We start from the raw sequence: 20917 nt of genomic DNA on the forward strand, positions 1-20917 counted from the left end.
GCAAAATAATCCGTGGAGAGAGCTAAGTGTGCCTCCCTTTTATCTTTCTAAAGACTAGCCTTCTTGCTTCAAGAGAACCTGTTAGTAGAGTGTGGTGAGTACCTGCAGACTGCATGCCCAGCATTTCTGGGATAACTGTAGGGGGTTCTGAGCAGCCTTTTTCCCACACTCCATGTGAAGACGATTGGGATGTTGGGGATGGGTTAGCCTTCTGGATACGCAGACAGGCTTTGACTCAGAGAGATGAGAAGGATGTATTGTCCTCAGGGAGGTGGCCACAGCACTTTCTGCTAATGGAGTAACTGGGAGAAAATGCCCCAGCCAGACTGTGGGAGCTTAAGACCCATCTTCTGGGAGCAGAAGATGGGAAAGGAAAGAAGAGAAATAGGCAACTTTATGGGACAGTTTTGAAACCAAAGCAAATAGAATTATTTTTCCAGGTTTCCTGGACACTTGCTCATTTATGCAAACTTGAAATTGTTCTTGGGGGAAGTGAACTTGGATGACCTGAATGACAGCCACAAAAACCATTACAAAATGAAACCTATTGAATTCTGAAAGGAATGATTTGATATATTGCAGCGTCACAAGATAGGTCAGTTTGTTGTTAGCATCTGTACCTTCTAGACCTTCCTTTTATGAGTGTGTGTGTGTGTGTGTGTATTTATGTCTATGTGTGTGTGTATGTATGGATGCATAGATAGGTAGGTAGGTAGATAGTGTAGAAATAGAAAATAGCAAACATGTACTACTGAATATTCTGTTGAGAATGTTTTATTAAAGCTACATCTAGACTTTTTAGTCGTTCTTCATCTTTTAGTTTTATGGAAATTACTTAAATCCATGGGATTACACTTGATTTCTCCTTTGAATTCTTTCTTGGGAGTGTCCAATTATGGGAAAAGTTGATCCGCATCTCCTAGGGTACAAAGAGCTTAAGTTACATACTGCTTATTTGGAACTTGATACCAGTAAATCCACCATGACTTGGCTAAGTCACGCATACCTGCTACCATCTTATCCTTGTGACGGGGGCTTGGTTAGGGTGAAGGAGGATTTCCTGAACATCAGGAGATAGAAGCTTTTTGTTTTTGAAACCACTATTCCTCACACTGAAGGGTCCAATTTAAACAAAGCTTAAAAGAAGCTTCCTTTTTTTTCTGGTTGAGAGAGAGAGTAGAGTTAAGGCTGGAGGGGGGTGATCACAGCCAAACAACAGAAGGATTGATGCTACATCTGCTGTACTCTAATGCTGTGCTGGCTTCTCTGGAGTATTGAGAAGAGTTACGTATTGTCCTCACAGAGCTCATGTTTTCATATGTAGGCATGACCAAAGGTAGTAACTGCGTCAGTTAGACTCAAATTATGTGATGTAGCACTTTAGAGGAGAGGAAGGCCAGTAAAGATATGTGTAATCAGTGAAGTTCAAGAGCTAAAAAACAGATTTAGAGAATGTCTTCCTCCAATAGGACATAAAGGTCTGGTATTAGCTATGATTCTGATCCTGTAGTGGCAGAGCAGCTATGGGATTGCAGGTGCCATGGGTGGTATTTGAAGAGCATGTGAAATGGGATATCATGGAGGGACCTCATGAAGTAGGGTCACACGGGAAGGGTTCAAGAGACTGGATAGCCTGGTGAGAACAAAGCATGTTCATAATAATGCCTATTTATATTATTACTATTATTTAAAATATTTATTTAATTTTTGGCTGCGTTGGGTCTTAGTTGCGGCACGTGGGATCTTTGTTGCGGCGTGCAGGATCCTCCGCTGTGGCACGCAGGCTCCTCATTGTGGTGCGCAGACTCAGTAGTTGTGGCGCATGGGCTTAGTTGCCCCATGGCATGTGGGATCTTAGTTCCCTGACCAGGGATTGAACCTGCATCCCCTGCGTTGGAAGACGGATTCTTAACCACCGGACCACCAGGGAAGTCCCTATTTATATTATTATTAATGACTAACACGTACATAGCCAGATGCTGTTCTCAGCACTTCAGGTGTATCCTTATAATCCTCCCAACAACTCTCTGTGACACAGATACTACTATTATCGCTCAATTACAGTTGAGGACGTCGAGGCACAGAGGAGATAAGTCACTTATTTAAGGCTATATAGTAAGTGGTGTAGTTGAGATTTGAATCCAGGCTCTCAGGCTTCAGGGTGTGTGCTCTTAACCACTGTGCTGACTGCTTCAGTCAGTGTGAGACAAGTTGGAAGGAGTTACAAGCAAGGGAAATTGTTGGGGAGAGAGGAAATTCCAAGGTCAAGATTGCAGGGCCCGGGTCCCGGGGATGCAGTGTCTGTTTGGTGGTCACGCTGAGGTGTTAGTGATGTAGGTGGGAGTTAGAGGTCAGCGGCATCGAGCCCATCCAGGAAGCACAGGGGCAAAACCGATGGTCTGGAGCCCTTTCAGTGTGCTGGGCTCTGGGGATAGAGCATTGAATAAGGTAGGTAAGGTCGCCGCTCCTTTGGAACTTCCATTCATTCTGGTGATGAAGACAGACGATGGAAAGCTACTCGACGGGGAAGATGGTTATGGGTTGTGGTCCGAGCCGTGGAGGAGTCAGTGGTGTGATGAGAATTACTGAGCGGGGCCCACGTGGCATAGGGCAGCAGAGGGGAGATGTCCCTGGAGAAGTGACATTTGATCTGTGATCTGAAGGATGAGCCAAGCCCAGCCGCATGAAGGATGAGGAAAGCTCATTCCAGGCTGTGGGGATAGGGACGGTCCAAGGGATGGAAAGGAGGCCTGGGTGGCCCCGGCAGAACGGGCGTGTGTTGAAGCTTGGTGGGAGATGAGGTTGGGCAAGGAGGCGGGGCTCAGTTAGACTTGAGGGCCTTGGTAAGGAGTTTAGATTGTTTCCTAAGAGCAGTGGGAAGCCACTGAGTGTTAAGTAGATGGGTGGCATGGTCCCATGGGAGAGCCAGGGTGTTAACTAGATGCCTGTTGGAGCAGGCCGGGGCAGGGAGGAGCCTGAGAGAAGCGGGGAAACAAGGTGGGGAAAGAAGAGTTAGGATGTTTCTCCCCCATCTGGTACCTTAAAAGTTTGAATCACAGCTAATGTGGCCTTTCTGCCTGGGGAAAGATGAACCTCATGTCAGATAAAGCTTCTTAGTATTCGGATTGTGAACAGGATTCACAGCAACAAGGCTTGATACGTACCTTTTAGCCATTTGACTACCAATTTATACCTATTTATATATAGAGAGAAAAACCATATGAGCATATGAACCTAAAGATGAAAAACTATTTTTGCTTTTATAGGCCTTGAATTTATAAAATATGACTTTATATGTAGTACATGCTTTTGGTGTGGGGAGCTGAAGACACTTTGGAAATACTATAATTAATTATGTTCTCTAATGGATGACTTTCTTATTTCTAAGGTGGAGACTCAAAATGGAGGCATAGTTGCTCACTCACTCAGTACCTATAACCTGCTCCATTTTTGCTGGGTGGTGTGGTGATCAGCCTCAGACAGTAGGTTGTGCCGGTCTGAGCCAACATGCCAGTCCTGACCCCTGACTTGCGAGCATTCCTTGTAACCAGCATGGCCATGTGACCTGGTCCTGGTCAGTGGGACCTGAGAATAAGTCCACTGGGATGGGGGTGGGATTTCTGGGACAGAGCTATTGTCCTGATAAAACCTGACAAATGAGCCTGTCAGTACCCTTTGCTGCTTGCCTCTGCTTTCTGCCTCAAATGCTGATGAGATGTGTGAGTGCACAGCAGCCCTTATGTCACCACGAGGTAACAAGCAGAAAGGAAAAGCCAAAGGCATCACGGAGATACCTGCCCTGACATTGTTCCTGTTAAACCAACACTAGCAGCCCTGAGCCTGTCCACTACTTCCAGTTTGTTGAATCCACTCTTCGTTAGGTTTCTGATACTTAAAGGTGAGCACAGTGCTAACTGAAGCAAATATGAAGATGCGGTGTTATAAGTTTCATCCTGTGTGTTGTGATTACCTCATAAATGTCCCTTGATATTCAGTATGACCTTTAGCCTGTGTGAAAACAGTTTCTGAAAAGGAAGTTCTAACTTGTATTAAAAGTTGTTCAGGGCTTCCCTGGTGGTGCAGTGGTTGAGAGTCCGCCTGCCGATGCAGGAGACACGGGTTCGTGCCCCGGTCCGGGAAGATCCCACATGCCGCAGAGCGGCTGGGCCCGTGAGCCATAGCCGCTGAGCCTGCGCCTGGAGCCTGTGCTCCGCAGCGGGAGCTGGCCCACGTACTGCAAAAAAAAAAAAAAAGTTGTTCACAGTTGAAGATGATGAGTTGTGGCCTTAGAAATATAATTTTTGAAATAGATGAATTCGTCTGTGTGAACCTGCTGTAGCAAGTACCACAGAGCCATGCTTCATGGCCACTATCTTCCTTATGGCCTTTTGTGTGATGGTCTTAGTCAGTGTTCTGGTGAACTACATCGTGTGTATTTATGGCTTTATAGGAAACTATAATAGTACTAGGGGTAATAGCATAAATAGTCTGATTCTTAAAAATGTGAAGCTCCAACAGGCTTTATTGGATTTCAGGGTAATGGTATTATTAAATTTTCTGCTTCTTTTCAAACTTTCTTATGGCTAAGTTCCACCCTGGTGGTTTCAAGAAATTTGGAGTCTAGATCTGTATTTTTATGGAAAAAAACTTATCCTGGAATTCTCACTTGCTGAATTGAGGGGTAGGGGAAATAATTTGGATTTGTTTTTGTTTTTACTGTCTTGGTCTTTGGGTATAGCATTCAATGAATTGTTTTCCATGGGGAAAGTAGAAATAGCCCTGTGGTATGCATCATGGAGCTAATATAAAGTAAAAAATGAAATTGTATTCTAAGCTGTTAGGGAAAAAAGGGACTATAAGTCATAGGGTCATCATATTATAAAGAGAAAGGAATTGTAGACATCATCTAATAAAATCTCACTTTTTTCATAACCTTAGAAGTTGAGACTTAAAACAGTCATTCATTTAAAAAATAAAAATACATGTGGTTACCCTCTGCACCCTCTTCCCTAATGAAAGATTTTCCCAAAGGAACAAGGAGACATTGTTTGTATAACCCAAGGGCCTTCAGAACAAAGCTTTATAAGCTGTCTGTGCTGACTGCCTCATTTTACAGATAGGAAACTGAAGCCCGTAGAGGACGAAGGTTATTTCTTTAAGGTGGACCAGAAAGTAGCTCTTGGGCAGGACCATGAAACCTTCTAGATTTATTAACATCTTTAGGGCCGTGTGCTGGAATTCAGATGGCAGATGGATGACCTTGGGTAGATCAGCGTTTGAGCTCATCCTTGAGTGCTGCTGAGGGTTTGACAGGCACTGGTGGGAGGCAGGGCTTCCCAGGCAGAGCCACCGGTAGGAGCGTGTGAGTGGGACAATTCCAGGCAGTTCAGGACAGGGTGCAAAGCCCAGTCTGGTGCCCCTTTGGGGTCAGGCGGTAGAGGAAAGGCCTGTGTCCATAGAGATTAGGGACAAGTTCAGGCCAGTTCGGGCCAGTGCATGGAGCACCTTGAGAGCCCATCAATGGAGTGGGGATTTTATTTGGTAGCCAGTGAGGTGCTCTTAAAATAATAACGATGATGATGATGGCTAACACTTACATAGCCCAGACTGTATGCCACCACTGTTCTGAATGCTTCACGTGCTCTTGCCTGTTTAATTCCCACAAGCCTTTGATGTAGGTACTCTCATCTCCATTTTACAGTTGAGGAAACTGAGGCACCGTGAGGTTAGATGACTTAACCCAAAGAGATACTCATAGGACATGATGGAGAAAGAATTCAAACCCAGGACTGGCCCTGGAGTCCCACTTTTAATGGTCTAGAACATGGTCTGGTGGTGATAAAGGTGGTGGATTCTCTTAGGAAGATGGATCTATAGGAGAGTGCAAGAGGATCGAAGTGAGGGCAGAAGGGTGATCAGGAGGTGATGGAAGGCCTCCAGGAGAGTAATAAAAGCTTGGCGTGGAAATGAAGGGAGGAACATACAGCTGGCAGGAGCTTCTGAGATGGATCAGTGGTGCCAGGTCCCCAACTGCATATGGAGGCCGGGGAGGGACAGAGTCAGAGATAATTGAGACATCGCTTGGATGTCCGCCTCACTGGATTAGGGAAGTTGAGAAGGAGATTTGTTGGGAAGGTGGTGATTTATTTTTAGAGCCCTCTTTTCTCACAGGTTTTTAACCTGGGAAAACTATCTGGGGAAGAAAGCCACGTAAGTGTGTCCTAACAAATTTCTGAGTTTATGGACTCTCCCCAGCTCATCTGTCTTAGCCTGGTGTTGGGCCCACAGTAGGTCTAAATAGTTATTTTTTAGACACTTCGTGATCTTCACAATTCTGAGGCTGCTTGTCCTCTTCCCAGCTTAAGAATATTGGGTGGGGCTTCCCTGGTGGCGCAGTGGCTAAGAATCTGCCTGCCAATGCAGGGGACACGGGTTCGAGCCCTGGTCCGGGAAGATCCCACATGCCACGGAGCAACTAAGCCCGTGCACCACAACTACTGAGCCTGCGCTCTAGGGCCCGTGCTCTGCAACAAGAGAAGCCACTGCAACGAGAAGCCCACGCACCACAATGAAGAGTAGTCCCCGCTCGCCACAACTAGAGAAAGCCCGCGCACAGCAACGAAGACCCAATGCAGCCTAAAATAAATAAATAAATATATTTTTAAAAAGTAAAATATGGGGTGTGAGAGCAGGAGAGGTGTTGGGTGTGGTTCTGCATCTGGAGGGCACTGTTTGTTTCAGCTTCCCCAGCCATGACCCTTGACTTCCACTTTCCTGTCCTCCCTTAGGTCTTAGGTGTTGATGGGAGGGAGATAGAGGAGATGGTGGTGTTCCTTTGTGAGTGGGCATCCGGTGCTGGGAGGAACGCCCTGTTCCGGTGGCAGCCTCTGCCCGCAGGTCAGGGCTGAGAGCAGTGTTCTTCCCTCCTGTCGCCTTTCTGGTGATCCTGGCCTGGCAGGTCTTCTCTGAGGCCTCTAACTTCCGGTCCCAGCTGAAGGACCCAGAAGGGACAGCAGTAGCAAGATCGGTAGCTAATATCTTTCTGGGAAAAAAAAATCCTGAAGTGGATGAGAGAACATGGCAATTACCGTTTGGGTTTATGTTTCATCACAATATCTGCAGTCTTGGGCATTTTCTTCTCCTCCTTTTCTTCCTCTCCTGCCTCCATCATTCCTTCTCCTTCCATCCTTCTTTTTTTCCCCTCTAATCGGAGGAGTTGCTAATTGGGCAGGGTCAGTAAATGTGATGCACCTATTGTTGTATTTGATTTTGGTTTTACATCTTGATTTCCCAGGGAAAGGTAACCCTGGCAAGTCACATAAGCATTGGTTGCGTGTGGAATTTATGCAGCATGCGCTATTCTGGGTCTGGCTACAAGGGGAAGATGAAGGGACTAGAAGACTGGGCTCTCCCTGTCCTCAAGCCCCTTAAAAACCTTGGAAAGACAGGATGCATATGTGGGTTCAAGGCCTGGTCCAGTCACTTGCAAAAAGTCCATGCTTTCTCTTGTCTCTCATCCGTAAAATGGGGGAGGTAATGTTTGCGTCAAAGGGGTGTTGTGATGCACAGATGGGACAGCATGTCTGAATACTGAGCACTTCTCTTATCTCCCTGTTCTCATTCAATTAAAAATTTCTGGGTAGTACCTTAGGATGATCCCAGAAATACTAGAGGGAGATGGGGGAATCTAAGTATTGTGTTAAATTGCTTTATGCGTGTTTATTTCATTTCTGCCTAGTGACCATGTTATTGTTATTCTCAAGATGAGAGAACTGAAGTTCAGAGATGTTGAAAACAAAATAGCATCATCACCTGCTGCAGATATGACCTGGAGCAATTATTCAGTGTTTTGTTGCCTGTTACCTCATCTATAAAATGGGGATAGTAATAGTTCCCTCCTCATAGGGTGAATATAAGGATTGAAATGGTTAATATACGTAAGTCTTGAAACAGTACCTGTTAAATAGTCAGTGTGATAAAAGTATTAGAAATTATTGTTCTTCAGACAATTTCCAAATCTCTTCTAAGCTGCTGTATGGTGAAATCAGGATTGATTCATATGCATAATGTGTTGAAATGAGATGAAACTATAGTTTCTGAAATGTAGAGTGGATTTGGTTTTCATGGAGAGGGATTAGGGAAGTGATGTTAGAAGCATCAGGAAAAGTCCAAAGGAGAGAGGGGAAAGGATTTCTCTGGCAGAAAAAGAGAGCTCCAGAGATAATTAGGAAGCAGGTCAGAAGGAAAGCTCTGTGTTGCTTTTGTTATGTGACAGGAGAGAAGCCGTTTCCTGATTGCTTGGTTATGACACTCACCTTCTCCTGGAACCGGTAGGTGAGGGATCAGTAAACTCTGTAAATGGGACCTTTGGAGTCCCTGCTTCGCCAGCTCCCTCTTTCTTTCCACTTCCTGGAAGAGGCAGTAGAGTAGGATATTAAACTAAGGATCCCGCAATCAGGAGACCAGGTTTGGAGCCTGAGCCCTGCCGCTTATTAGCTGCCTGATGTTTTGCAAGTTTCTTAATCTCCATATAGCTCCGTGTCCTGCTTGTGAAAGGAGGAGAATAATGGTGCCCACCTCCTAGGGCTTGTAAGATCTGAGAAAGATTGTGCACACTGTGTATGTTTAGCTCAGAGGAAGCCTTCAGCAATTGTTAGTTACCCAGGGCTTAATATTATCCCCGGAGCTTTGGTTAGAAATTTGGGCTCCGTGGGCAAGCCATATGTGGTGACATTTGGGGGCATAGCCTGTTCGGGGTGAATCCCAGCCAAAACCATAAAAGACCCTTGGCTCTTATCACTGTCTCAGTCAAGGATCTGGCATGGAATCTTGAGTCGCTTTTGAGGTATACGTTTATCTGCCTCTCCTTTCCCTCAGAAAAGTGTCTTAGAGCTTAGAGAAGTGGACATAGTTTCTTCTTCTGCTGGGTTCAGAATACCTGGACCCTCATTTCCCTTCCTCTGATTTTTAATTCACAACATTACTGCACAGTGGGACTTTTATATTTAGCAGTTGAAACACAATTTCATTATAAACTAATCATTTTGCACTTGTAGTCTTGGTCATGCAGAGATTTTTCTCATTACCTCCTTTGTTCTCACTACCGAGATAGGATAGGGGAATGAATAATGGGTTTCTCTAAGAAATATTAACAGGTGACAAAGTGAACTAGATTCTTCAGAGTCACAAGTCAAGAAGTCAAATCCCATGTGTCCTGACTCCCCATTCCGGTGCTCTTTCCACAAGACCATGGTTCCCCCAGCCTTCCGTCTTGCCTCTGTTAATAGGGCCTGCCGGGTGTTCCATGCTCTCTGTCCGTGGAATGGCTTCGCTTTCTGATGTAGGCATTACCAAATGACCTGTGTCAGCTCTGTGGGGAAACTTGAAATCCTTTCTTCAAAAACTCACGCATTCTACTTCAGATGAAATCATTTTCCTTGGTCAATTTAACAAGATCCTTGCTCTTTCGTTTCCTTTAATTATCTTGTTAAAAAAAAAAAAAAAGAACTGGAGAAGACCATTGCTTTATGAGGCAGTTCATCTCTTATGTTTTCTCTGAGAGGTATATTAAAGCCCAGTTAAGCAAATTAAGTCTTCATCTCATTCTTGTTTGCGATTGTTCTGTTCGGTGCTTTGCTATCACTGCCGTCGGCATTTCTCACATGTATATTTGGAATGTCTTGGAGTATAGATTTATGAAAAGAGGTTATCTTTGTTCCATGCATTACAGGCACTGTGAGCCATTTCCATGTAGTGCCAAACTGTCACAACAGGGTTCTTTGCTTTTTTAATCTCTTCCTCTCACCATGAGAAGTCCTATTAACATGTTTTCTGAGCTGCAGAGTAAAATCTGTCAAATACAGCAGGGAAAGCAGTTGGGTGGTAGCTGTCTTCCTTTTCACAAACTCTAAACTAGTCTTCCTTAGTAAAACTTAGCCTTATCGCCGTTTACCCCAGAGCCTTCATTTATGAATAGGAGACACATGCAGTGCAGGTAGGGGAATGGGATGGGTTGCTTGCTGCTTCTTTACCTATTTATTTTAAAAGATATATGGCATGTGTGTATATATATCTTCATGTACACACTTTATTTCTTTCAATTTGAAAATAACTCTTTTGCTCTGAATATGAAAACACTTCATACTCATTATTAAAAAATTTACACAAATCAACATGAAACATTAGAAGACACTTTTCTAAATCCTACTGCACAGAGATTACTGCTGTTAACATTTTGATGAATTTGCCTATTCATTCCTTTATGAACTATTTATTAACTTTGCCAGTGTTCTGCACCTACATGAAACTTTATAAAAGTACAGAAAACTAATAAGATTAAACCCCATACAGACTTAGTATTAAGAAGAAAAAAAGGGAACACAGTTATATCCTTATAGACAATGAAAACATGCCCAAAAGATATGATTTAAAAAAAAAAACTAATATATTATTTCAAAAGAAAAAGAGATCATTAAAAATTATCCAAGACATGAAAGAACAGCATAATCTGAATTAGAAAAATCTCAGACAAGATGACAGAGCTCAAAGAATTAGAAATTAGAAAAAAATCACTTTAGAAATAAATTCTTAGATGGAACACAAAATCAGATAAATACCACAAATACTGCCCTAAGAGAAATTGAGGGTGAAAAGGAGGAAAAAGTTAAAAATTGAAAGGAAATGAAGAAAGAAATAAAATTTGGGAAAAGGTGACAGATATTAAAAATAGGAAAAGAAGATCGAACATACCATAATAGGAAAAGCAAACCAAAGCGAGGGAACAGTACAAATACTATATTTCAAGAAAATTTTCCTGAGAAAAAGATTTTAAATGACATTTTTAAAGGGCAAATCATGTATTTTAGGATATCAGCCTAGAACAATCAATGCCAAGATGTTTTAGTAAAATTACTGGATTAAAAAGAAGAAAAAGCAAAGTCCTTTGGGCATCTAGAAAAAAAGAGAAAAACAGCAGCAAAAGAATTAGATGGTTCTCAGACTCTTTGAAGAAACCTTTTCTATCAGAAGAAAATGGGATAACATATTTAAGGTCCTCGAAGAGAAGAAAATATGAGCCTGTACTTTTTATGCCTAGCAATATTGACTTGCAAATGTGAAGAACACCAACATTGCATTAACATGCAAGAAGTGAGAGGAGGAAATATTGTTCCCATGGACTCTTCTTAAGGTATCTCCTAAAGAGTGAGCTTTAAACAATGAAAATAACTGGAGAGATACAAGATGAGCCCGGACATCTCAAGATAATAGCTAGCAAGGTTGTTGTCAAAGATTATTAGGACCGTGTCAAAAGGACTCAGGAGCCAACTTGAAGGGGCTTCTACTGGCATGGGGCAATTAGAGCTTCAAAAATAAGAATTCCAAGGATGTTTAAATCTGTGAGGGTTGATGATAAGAAAAACAAATTATTGGTTACCTGAGGTTAATGGATCACCAATTCATTGTCTTAAAAGTGGTCAAGAAAGAACCACATGTTTACCCTGCCTTTCTTATATGAACAGATCACTGGATAACCATGTAGTAGATGAGGGGAGGCCCTTCCTAAATTTTTTTCCACCCAATAAATGAAAATGAAATGAGAGAATTAGACTATCATTATTTTGCAGCCCCCGTTGATTTAATGGATCCGGGCATTGAGCGACAATGGCATCTGACATTAGAAACCCAAGAAAACCAGATATCGTGTGCCTCTTGATGAAAGATCACACAACCAAATGGATTGAATCTCAGTATTTTTCAAGCCTCCTAACCCAGATGCCAATTTGCAGGAAATTCGGAGGGTGGAGGAACATGTTAACCTGCACCATGAATATGTAGTCAGCAGAATTCATACTGTGGAAACTCCATAGTTCAAGTGGTCCAGATTCTCTAAGGAATAAATTGTAAGATAAAGAGAAGGATAATGGGGGAGGTAGAGTAAACATAAATTAAAATACATGTCACATTTTTTTAAAAATGGATAAGAATTCACTGTGTTGACCAGAGTTGTAACCTTGGGTAATGATATCATAAAGAAACACAAGGAAGTGAATATGATAAGTTCAAGATAGTTTGTTTACTTTTAGAGGAAAGGAAGAAATTCATGGAGGGCATTTTGAGTTGGCTAGAAAAGTCTGTTTCTTGATCTGGGTGGTAGTTATAAGAGTGGTTTGTTTATAATAATTAATAAACTATTTGTTTTGTGTGATTTTTCTCAAGCTGTGTTTTATTTTACCATAAAAATAGTTTTTAAAATTTATGGGGCTTCCCTGGTGGCGCAGTGGTTGAGAGTCCGCCTGCTGATGCAGGGGACACGGGTTCGTGCCCCGGTCCGGGAGGATCCCACGTGCCGCGGAGCGGCTGGGCCCGTGAGCCACGGCCGCTGAGCCTGTGCTCCGCAACGGGAGAGGCCACAACAGTGAGAGGCCCGTGTACCGCAAAAAAAAAAAAAAAAAAAAAATTATGAAACAATGACACTATACATGCTGCCTTTGTTCCAACTTTTTATTTTAATTTTCAAACATACAGAAAAGTTGCCAGCACTGGGTATGAAATGCCAGTATACTCATCATACTGTTTTATTGTTAGTTTTTCATTCAATATTTAGTAGAGATCTTTCTATATAACTAAATATAGAAATATCCTCACTTTTAAATAAATGATGCATAGTATTCCATTGTATAAATTAAATCAGTCTTCTATTGATGGACATTTAACTTGTTCCTGGTAGAAATAATGGTGCTTATATGTCCTTATGACAAATTCCTAAAATTTGCTGTCATGGAGTATTCTGATGTGCAGCACGTAAATGGTTGTGTATTGTGAGTGAACAACTGTAGAAACCAAAGATGCAGCCTATATTGATCAAGACAATGCCATGTAACTGAGGGAGGGCATAAATCTCCAAGAAAAAACTTGATTCCCTGAAGCAGGGTCCTCACATAGCATCATACCTCCCCTGGATCAATTCAGGTTTGATCCCAATGGCTCTTCTATTGTCTCATTTTGGTTGTTGTGGGTATAGTTAGTGTTATCATTTGTCTGTTGCCACAGTAGTGCTACGCAATGAACCACCCCAAAATTTAGTGGCTTAAACGGTAGCCATTAGTTTCTACAGAATGGATGAGTCATTTTTACAGCCTTTGCTAGGTTCACTCACGTGCTTTCAGTCAGCTGCCAGTATAGGTGCGGATCTCTGCAGGGCTCTCCCACATGTCTGATGGTCGGCTGGCTTAGGCTGATCTCAGTGGCCTTGGACAAGAGGACTCAGCTATGCGACCCAAGTCTCCAACATCCTTTCAACAGGCCAGCCTGGGTGTGTTCTCGTGGCGGTGGTACAGATCATATCTTTCTCAGGGGGCTGGAAATGGGCTATGCTTTGCCAGCTTCTGTGCCACCCCACTTGCTAACCTTCAACTGACCAAAGCAAGTGACATAGCAAGGCCAGTCAGTGAGAAGGGACTGCAAAGCGACAGCGCAGACAGCGAGGATACAGAGAAGTTGTTGATTGAGGCCATTAACGCAGTTCATCCTCCGCAGCCATCCAGCAGCAGATTTTAAGTTGGCACTTCTTTTTTTAATTAATTAATTAATTTATTTATTTTTGGCTGTGGTGGGTCTTTGTTGCTGCATGCAGGCTTTCTCTAGTTGCGGTGCGTGGGGGCTACTCTTCATTGTGGTGCGTGGGCTTCTCATTGCGGTGGCTTCTCTTGTTGCGGAGCACAGGCTGTAGGCACATGGGCTCAGTAGTTGTGGCTCGTGGGCTCTAGAACATAGGCTCAGTAGTTGTGGCGCACGGGCTTAGTTGCTCCGCGGCATGTGGGATCTTCCCGGACCAGGGCTCAAACCTGTGTCCCCTGCATTGGCAGGAGGATTCTTAACCACTGCGCCACCAGGGAGGTCCTAAGTTGGCACTTCTTAGAAGCATTAAACATTGCTGTTATTTCTAAACTGCAGATGTTATACCTTTGAAATATGAAAAATGGGGATCAAGTACGTTTGTGGGGGGAGCATAAAAATTTTCTCGTTAAGGGTTATAAAGGGGGGCTTCCCTGGTGGCGCAGTGGTTGAGAGTCCACCTGCTGATGGAGGGGACATGGGTTCGTGCCCCGGTCCAGGAGGATCCCACATGCTGTGCGGAGCGGCTGGACCCGTAAGCCATGGCCGCTGAGCCTGCACGTCCGGAGTCTGTGCTCCGCAACGGGAGAGGCCACAACAGTGAGAGGCCCGCGTACCGCAAAAAAAAAAAAAAAGAGTTATAAAGGTAATTTGTAAATGGAAAATCCTACATTTATTGTTTTGTCTTGAAAATATTTCTTTTCTAGTTGTTGATGTTTTCCCCTGGGATATAGTTCCGGAAACATGGTTTTTCCTGTGTTTATTTTTCTTTGTTCTTGGAGTTGGTTTTGAAATCTGGCTTTGAGAACATTGACTCAAGTAAGATAAAAAGCTAAAATCACAAATCAACCTCTTTAAGTGTTTTTGCTTCAGATATAGACATTAGCGATAGGATTAGTCCCTGTACCTTTATTGCTGCAATTTTTTCCCTCTATTTTAAGTTCTAGAAGTGGTAAATTTAGACTCTTCCAGAACAGTGGTTCTTAACAGCAGATATGCAGCACCCAAATATGCAGATGGCAAGAAATTGTACTAGTAATTAAATGTCAAATTTAAAAAAAAATCAAGTTTATTCCCATAGTGTACAATATTATATGTCACACCTCTCTTCTCCATGGAAAAACAAAATGCTGAGATAAAAATCTGCATATACATATGAAATACTCTTTATTGTGTATGCATCATAAAATTGCACACACTTTGTTTAATGGAAACTGTGTGTTGTGCTAAGGCAATTTAAAGGATTTTTCAAAGTAAGTTTGACTGTTGTCAAGTTTTGCCTCATTTTCTGACTTTAGAACCCACCTGCAGAGTGAGATACAATTTTACATACTTGTTCTTTTTTTTTTTTTTTAAATGATGGTCTGAACACAGGCTTATGTATTTATTTAGTTTTTGGTTGTGCTGGGTCTTCGTTGCTGTGTGCAGTCTTTCTCTTGTTGCAGTGAACAGGGGCGGCTACTCTTTGTTGCGGTGCACGGGCTTCTCATTGCGGTGGCTTCTCTTGTTGCAGAGCACAGGCTCTAGAGCACAGGCTTCAGTAGCTGTGGCTCGCGGGCTCTAGAGCACAGGCTCAGTAGTTGTGGCTCGCAGGCTCTAGAGTGCAGGCTCAGTAGTTGTGGCGCACGGGCTTAGTTGCTCCGCGGCATGTGGGATCTTCCCGGACCAGGGCTCGAACTCATGTCCCCTGCATCGGCAGGCAGATTCTTAGCCACTGTGCCACCAGGGAAGCCCCACCCAATATTCTTAAGCTGGGAAGAGGACAAGCAGCCTCAGAATTGTGAAGATCACAAAGTGTCTAAAAATAACTATTTAGACCTACTGTGGGCCCAACACCAGGCTAAGGTAGATGAGCTGGGGAGGGTCCATAAACTCAGAAATATGTTAGGACACACTTAACGTGGCTCATTTCCCCAGATAGTTTTCCCAGGTTAAAAACCAGTGAGAAAAGAGGGCTCTCTAAAAATAAGTTCTAGAATCAAGTGGGTGTTAGGTTCTCAGTGGCTGAGAGAACTTTATTCTGGAGGCATTTGGATTGGGAGTGATTGTGAACAGAGCAGTGTTTGTCTGGCGTTGTGGAGCTGGGATGGATCTGGGGGGAGGTGTCAGGAGGGATTAAACTGAGGCCATGATAGGAATTATGGAACCAGGTGAAGTACTACGGGTCTAAAGAGACGGTGCACAGGACAGAGAGCGAAGTAAATTGAGAGGAATTTGTCAGATATTTTTTTTAACTGTATTTGGGGAAGAGAGGTAAAGTGAAATTCTTTGTCTTATTTTTATTTTATATCTTTTGTTTGTCTGGCATCCTTTAAAAGTACATAGGAAGTTATCATCACAAGATAAAAAAAAGTTTTGTAACTGTGTATGGTGATGGATGTTAACTGGACTTAGTGTGGTGATCATTTTGCAGTATATAAAAATATCAAATCATTATGTTCTACACCTGAAAATATAATTTTATGTCAATTATGCCTCAATTTAAAAAAATAAAAATAAGTAAGGCAGTCCTCCTTTCAAGGTATTTACCCTCTGTTGGGAAAAAAAATTAAAAATAAAAATTTAATGTTAAGCATAATAATAGAAGTATGTAGAAAGTTTAGTGGTGGGGTAATAGTGATTAAACAAGTAGGTATTCAGAGAACATTTTATCAAGGATGCAGTACTTGAGCTGGATCTGAATGGGTGAACACTTGTGAGTTTTCATTTATTTTTGGAAAAAAGGAGTTACACACAACTTTAGCTTACTAAGGAGTAATTTCTCATCCTTATAGCCAAAGGATCAGGCAGTGAGAGAAGGAGAAGACACCAGTTTTGCACAAGGTTGCTGAAAGCTGGCTGTGAACCTCCATGGTGGTGGTGGGCAGTGCTCATCCTGCACACTGCTCTCTCCTCCTGCAGACCAGGAGTGGTAACTTGCTTTTACTGGTCCTGGGGTCTGCATTCTCTCTTGTCGTTTTCCTATTCTGCCCACTTTTAAAAAAAAAAATAGTCCTTTAATTAGACCCTCCTCAAAATATGCAATTTGAATGTGTCATCTATTTCCTGTTTGAAGCCTGTTGGGTACAGTGTATAATTACATATTGAAAAAAGGTAAAATACACAATAAAAATAAGGGAAAAATTCTTTTTATTCTAAATTACAAACACAATATCACAAATAAAAAGACCAGTCAGTTACTGAGGCAAATGGAGCACATGAAGGCCTGATTATAGTGAGATTGTATACTCTAGCATTCTTGGTCTGGGCGTATCATATTGACAAAAATAAAGGCATTGAGGATTGGAGTGTTATCATATAAAACATTGAACTAATATATATGTATATAATTTTGAATTTTTATATTTACGTCCAATGGGGAGGAAAAGTACATAGCATCTTATACTGAACCAAAATACAAGTGGGCATTCAGTTTACTTGTTCACTTCTTTATTTGTTTACTAGTGCTTTCTGCTTAGGCTGCTCCTCTATGGTCATGTCGGACATTTATTGAGCTCCAATGGCATTGTCACAAGGCGCATAAGCATTATGGATTTTCCTAAATGCGACACATAAAAACACTGCTGGAAGGGAAACCTGTTGCTAGATTGATGCATTTAATTTCATTGTTTGTTTTGAAATCATGATTATATCTCTTTTTTTTTGGCCACGCCCCTAGGCTTGTGGGATCTTAGTTTCCCGACCAGGGATTGAACCCAGGCCCCGGGAGTGAAAGCGCAGAGTCCTAGCCACTGGACCACCAGGGAATTCCCACAGTTATATCCTTAACGTGGAGCTTGTGGTGGCCTACCCTGGGTCTTGGGTGTCTTGGCAACTCAGTATGTGATTTTTATGGAAACAAAGGCACTTCCTCTGAAAGCTGGTATACCTCCTCTAGCTTACAGCTGAGGGAGCATTTGCTTTGCTTTTTCTGGGAAAAGAAGATAGTATTTTGAGTAGGGTAAAGTTTCAGAATCCACCTACATTCCCTAGGTCAGTACTTCTCCAATAGAAATATAATTCAAGCCACATATGTAAGTTGAAATTTTCTAGTACCCACGTTTTAAAAAATGGGTGAAATTAATTTTAACAATGCATCTTATTTAACTCATTATATTCAAAATGTTATTTCAACATGTAATCAATGTTTTAAAATTACTGAGATATTTTACATTTATTTTCATGCAAAGCCTCCAAGATCAGCATGTTTTAACACTCAACTCAGATGTAGAATTTTCACTGGAAATACTTGATCATAAAGTTTAGAGTTGGAAGTAGATTTACTTACCCAAGAATTTCCAAACTTATTTAAAATGTTTCCCCCAAAGAGTCAAGCATCAGTTTATAAATTTATATTTAAATTAATGACAGTGGGCCCTTGAGCAATACTGGGATTGCTCAGGGATTAAGCATTCCCTCCACATCCCAGGATTCAACCAACCACAGATCATGTAGGACTACAACAGTATTCCTTATTGAAAAATAAATGGGTGTAAGTGGATCAGCTCAATTCAAACCTGCGTTAAGGGTCAACTGCATACTTAAATAAAATTAAAAACTCACCTTCCAAGTGTTAGTAGCTCCATGTTGCTCTTAGTGGCTACCTGCTATCGAATATTCTTAAAACCATACTTGAGTGCTTTTATACTTTCTCAGGTTATTATTTATGTAGAATTAATGCATGCTGCAAAGTCCTCGGAAACTGTTTTACTACATTACATTTATTCATCAAGGATATAAGCACCTAGGGAAAAATAGTTCTGCATTTTGTGCTTCATCTCCAGGGCTAGGGAGTGCCTTGCGTAGCGTTTAGGTGTTTAATAACCTTATCCTGCTAAATCCTGTTTAGTCTGCAAATTGCAACATAAATTTAACTTTCTCAGGGGAATGTTTCCTGACTCTCCAGGCTCTCTATATCACCTGTTCCTTCATTACGTTTTCTCATAGAACTGAATTCTTTTCCTCTAGAACATATATACTTACACACTGATTTGATTAATTTTCTGATTAATATCCGTCTCCCCAACTAGTCTATAAATTCCAAAAGAGGGAAGAATGTGTTTTTGTTCACTGAAGTGCTTCGTGCTTCTAGCATAATTCATGGCACGTATGGATTAAATATTGGTCAGATGATAATACTAGCACAGGGCCTTTTTAAAAATGAAGCGATTAGCAGAATGTCCAATTCTTAACTTTACAGAAATCAGAGTTTGTTTTGTGTTGGGGAAAAAATGAATATTTAATTTAAGTATAATACAAACTAAGATATGCTAATTTTTGTTCAAGCCTTTTCAAAATACTCCTGTAAAGCCTTTTCTTAGCTTTCTTTCTACTTTATTGGTATTCATTCTCTTGATAGCTATCATCTCATATCTGCTATGCTTATAACTGAAGGTATACTGAAGACAAAAACTGAAAGAAAGGAAAAGTGAATTGTGAAATACTTTTAAGGAGTTGAGAAAGATATAGGGCAGAAGCAAAGGTACATAGAGGAAACATCTCGTGCTGTTTCAGGACGGTTTAAATTAAGCCCACCCTTTTAATTATACCAAAGTAATGAGCCTTACCCACAATATGGGAAAATATAATTAAAAAATGTATGGTGGACCAGTAGACAAGGTTGTCAGGTCATTATCTAAATCATAAGTTGGAAGTAATGCCCATTAAAGGTTACTAGTTTGGAAAGGTTAAATTAGAATTTAGTCTTTGCAAATATAAAGTTTCTCAACTTGAATAATGCTTTAGAAAACCACTAACATTTAACTTTTTTTTAAACATTTCATGGAAGTATAGTAAGCATACAGAAATGTACACAAAAGGCTACATCTTGATGAATTTTCACATCCAGATCAAGAAGTATATTACCATCACAACATCCCAGAGGCTACTTTCTTGCTTCTTCCCCTTTCCTGCCCTCCAGGGCAAACTATTTTGACATAATAGATAGGTTTTTCCTGTTTTTGTACTTTATATAAATGGAATCATGCAGTGTCCACATTTGAATTAATACAGCGGTTTGTTATTCTAAGTGACATTCCTGATAGCAACTTATTGAAAACAAAGTCTGTTTTCAGTTTTCCTTGTTATGTATCTAATGTGGTAAACTGGCAGTTGACCAGTGTATCTAGTTCTTTATTATTCCTTTAAGACATTTTCTATGTAAATGCAAGTGTGTGTGTGTGTATATGCATACACACATATATATATGTATATGCTTTTAAAAATTTTACTCAAATTCGATCATGCATATTATTTACCTTTGTGATGTGTCTTAAGGCCCCTTTTGTATCAGGTCATGTAGATTCGATTCATTTTTTTGTAATGGCAGCACAGTACTCTATTGTATGGCTGCATCATAGTTTAATGAAGCACTTATCCACTGATGCACAGCTAGGTTGTTACTGATCTTTTGCTTTTAGAACAGTAGAGTCTATGTAATTTTATTTGTAAAATAAATTCTTAGGAAAGGAATTGCTGAGCAGTAGGGTCCATGCATTTTAAATTTGCTCATATGTTTCTAAATGGCTCTCCAAAGAGTGTTACCAGTTTTTACTCCCACCAGCAAGATTTGGAAATTCCTATTTCCAGTGTCCTTGCCTTAGATTATGTGTTATCAAGCTTATTAATCTTTGCAGTTAGCTACAGGAAAACTAGTAAGTCATTGTTATTTAAATTTGCATTTTCTTAGTTTTGAGTGAGGTTAGTTGTTAGGACTTGTTTCTGTCCTTTGCTCATTTTCCTACAGGCTTGTTTATATTTTTCTTAATTTCAAAGAGCTCATTCTATATAAAGGAAATTTACCTTTTTATGTCATCTATGGTGTGAACTTTTCTTTTTTTAATTGAAGTATAGTTGATTTACAACGTTGAGTTTCAGGTGTACAGAAAATTGATTCAGTTTTATATATATATATATATATATATTCTCTTTCAGATTCTATTCCATTATAGGTTATTTCAAGATATTGAATATAGTTCCCTCTGCTATACAGTAGGTCCCTGTTGGTTACCTGTTTTATATATAGTAGTGTGAATCTGTTAATCCCAAACTCCTAATTTATCCTTCCTCCTACCTTCCCCCTTTGGTAACCATAAGTTTGTTTTCCATGTCAGTGAGTCTGATTCTGTTTTGTAAATGAGTTCATTTGTAATGAATTTTTTTTCAGTTTGTTTTTTGTCTTTGTTGTGTTTATAGCCTCTTTTTTTTTCTTAACAGAAGGTTTAAATTTTTATGTGGTGAAATTTACCAGTTTTTTTCTTTACTGGCTTCTGAATTGTGTGTTCTTAATGAGAAAAGGCATTGGAAACTTGAGATTGATAGATAG

The 20917-nt window shown here is 41.0% G+C and overlaps 1 protein-coding gene and 1 long non-coding RNA gene across 18 annotated transcripts in view; one reads left to right on the forward strand and one right to left on the reverse strand.

Annotated features, from left to right (window-relative positions):
• Window positions 1–20917, forward strand: part of APBB2 (amyloid beta precursor protein binding family B member 2) — a 384909-nt gene that overhangs the window by 161730 nt on the left and 202262 nt on the right. The window lies entirely within an intron of this gene.
• LOC125964346 (uncharacterized) overlaps window positions 68–20917 on the reverse strand; it is a 40902-nt gene continuing 20052 nt past the window's right edge. Inside the window, exons 3-4 of the long non-coding RNA XR_007477302.1 lie at window positions 8316–8409; window positions 68–919 (exon numbers count right to left, since the gene is read on the reverse strand). This is a non-coding gene — a long non-coding RNA (uncharacterized LOC125964346). The remainder of the gene's footprint in view (window positions 920–8315; window positions 8410–20917) is intronic.

This window comes from Orcinus orca, chromosome 4, assembly GCF_937001465.1.
Source record: "Orcinus orca chromosome 4, mOrcOrc1.1, whole genome shotgun sequence".
Classification (NCBI taxonomy): Eukaryota; Metazoa; Chordata; class Mammalia; order Artiodactyla; family Delphinidae; genus Orcinus; species Orcinus orca.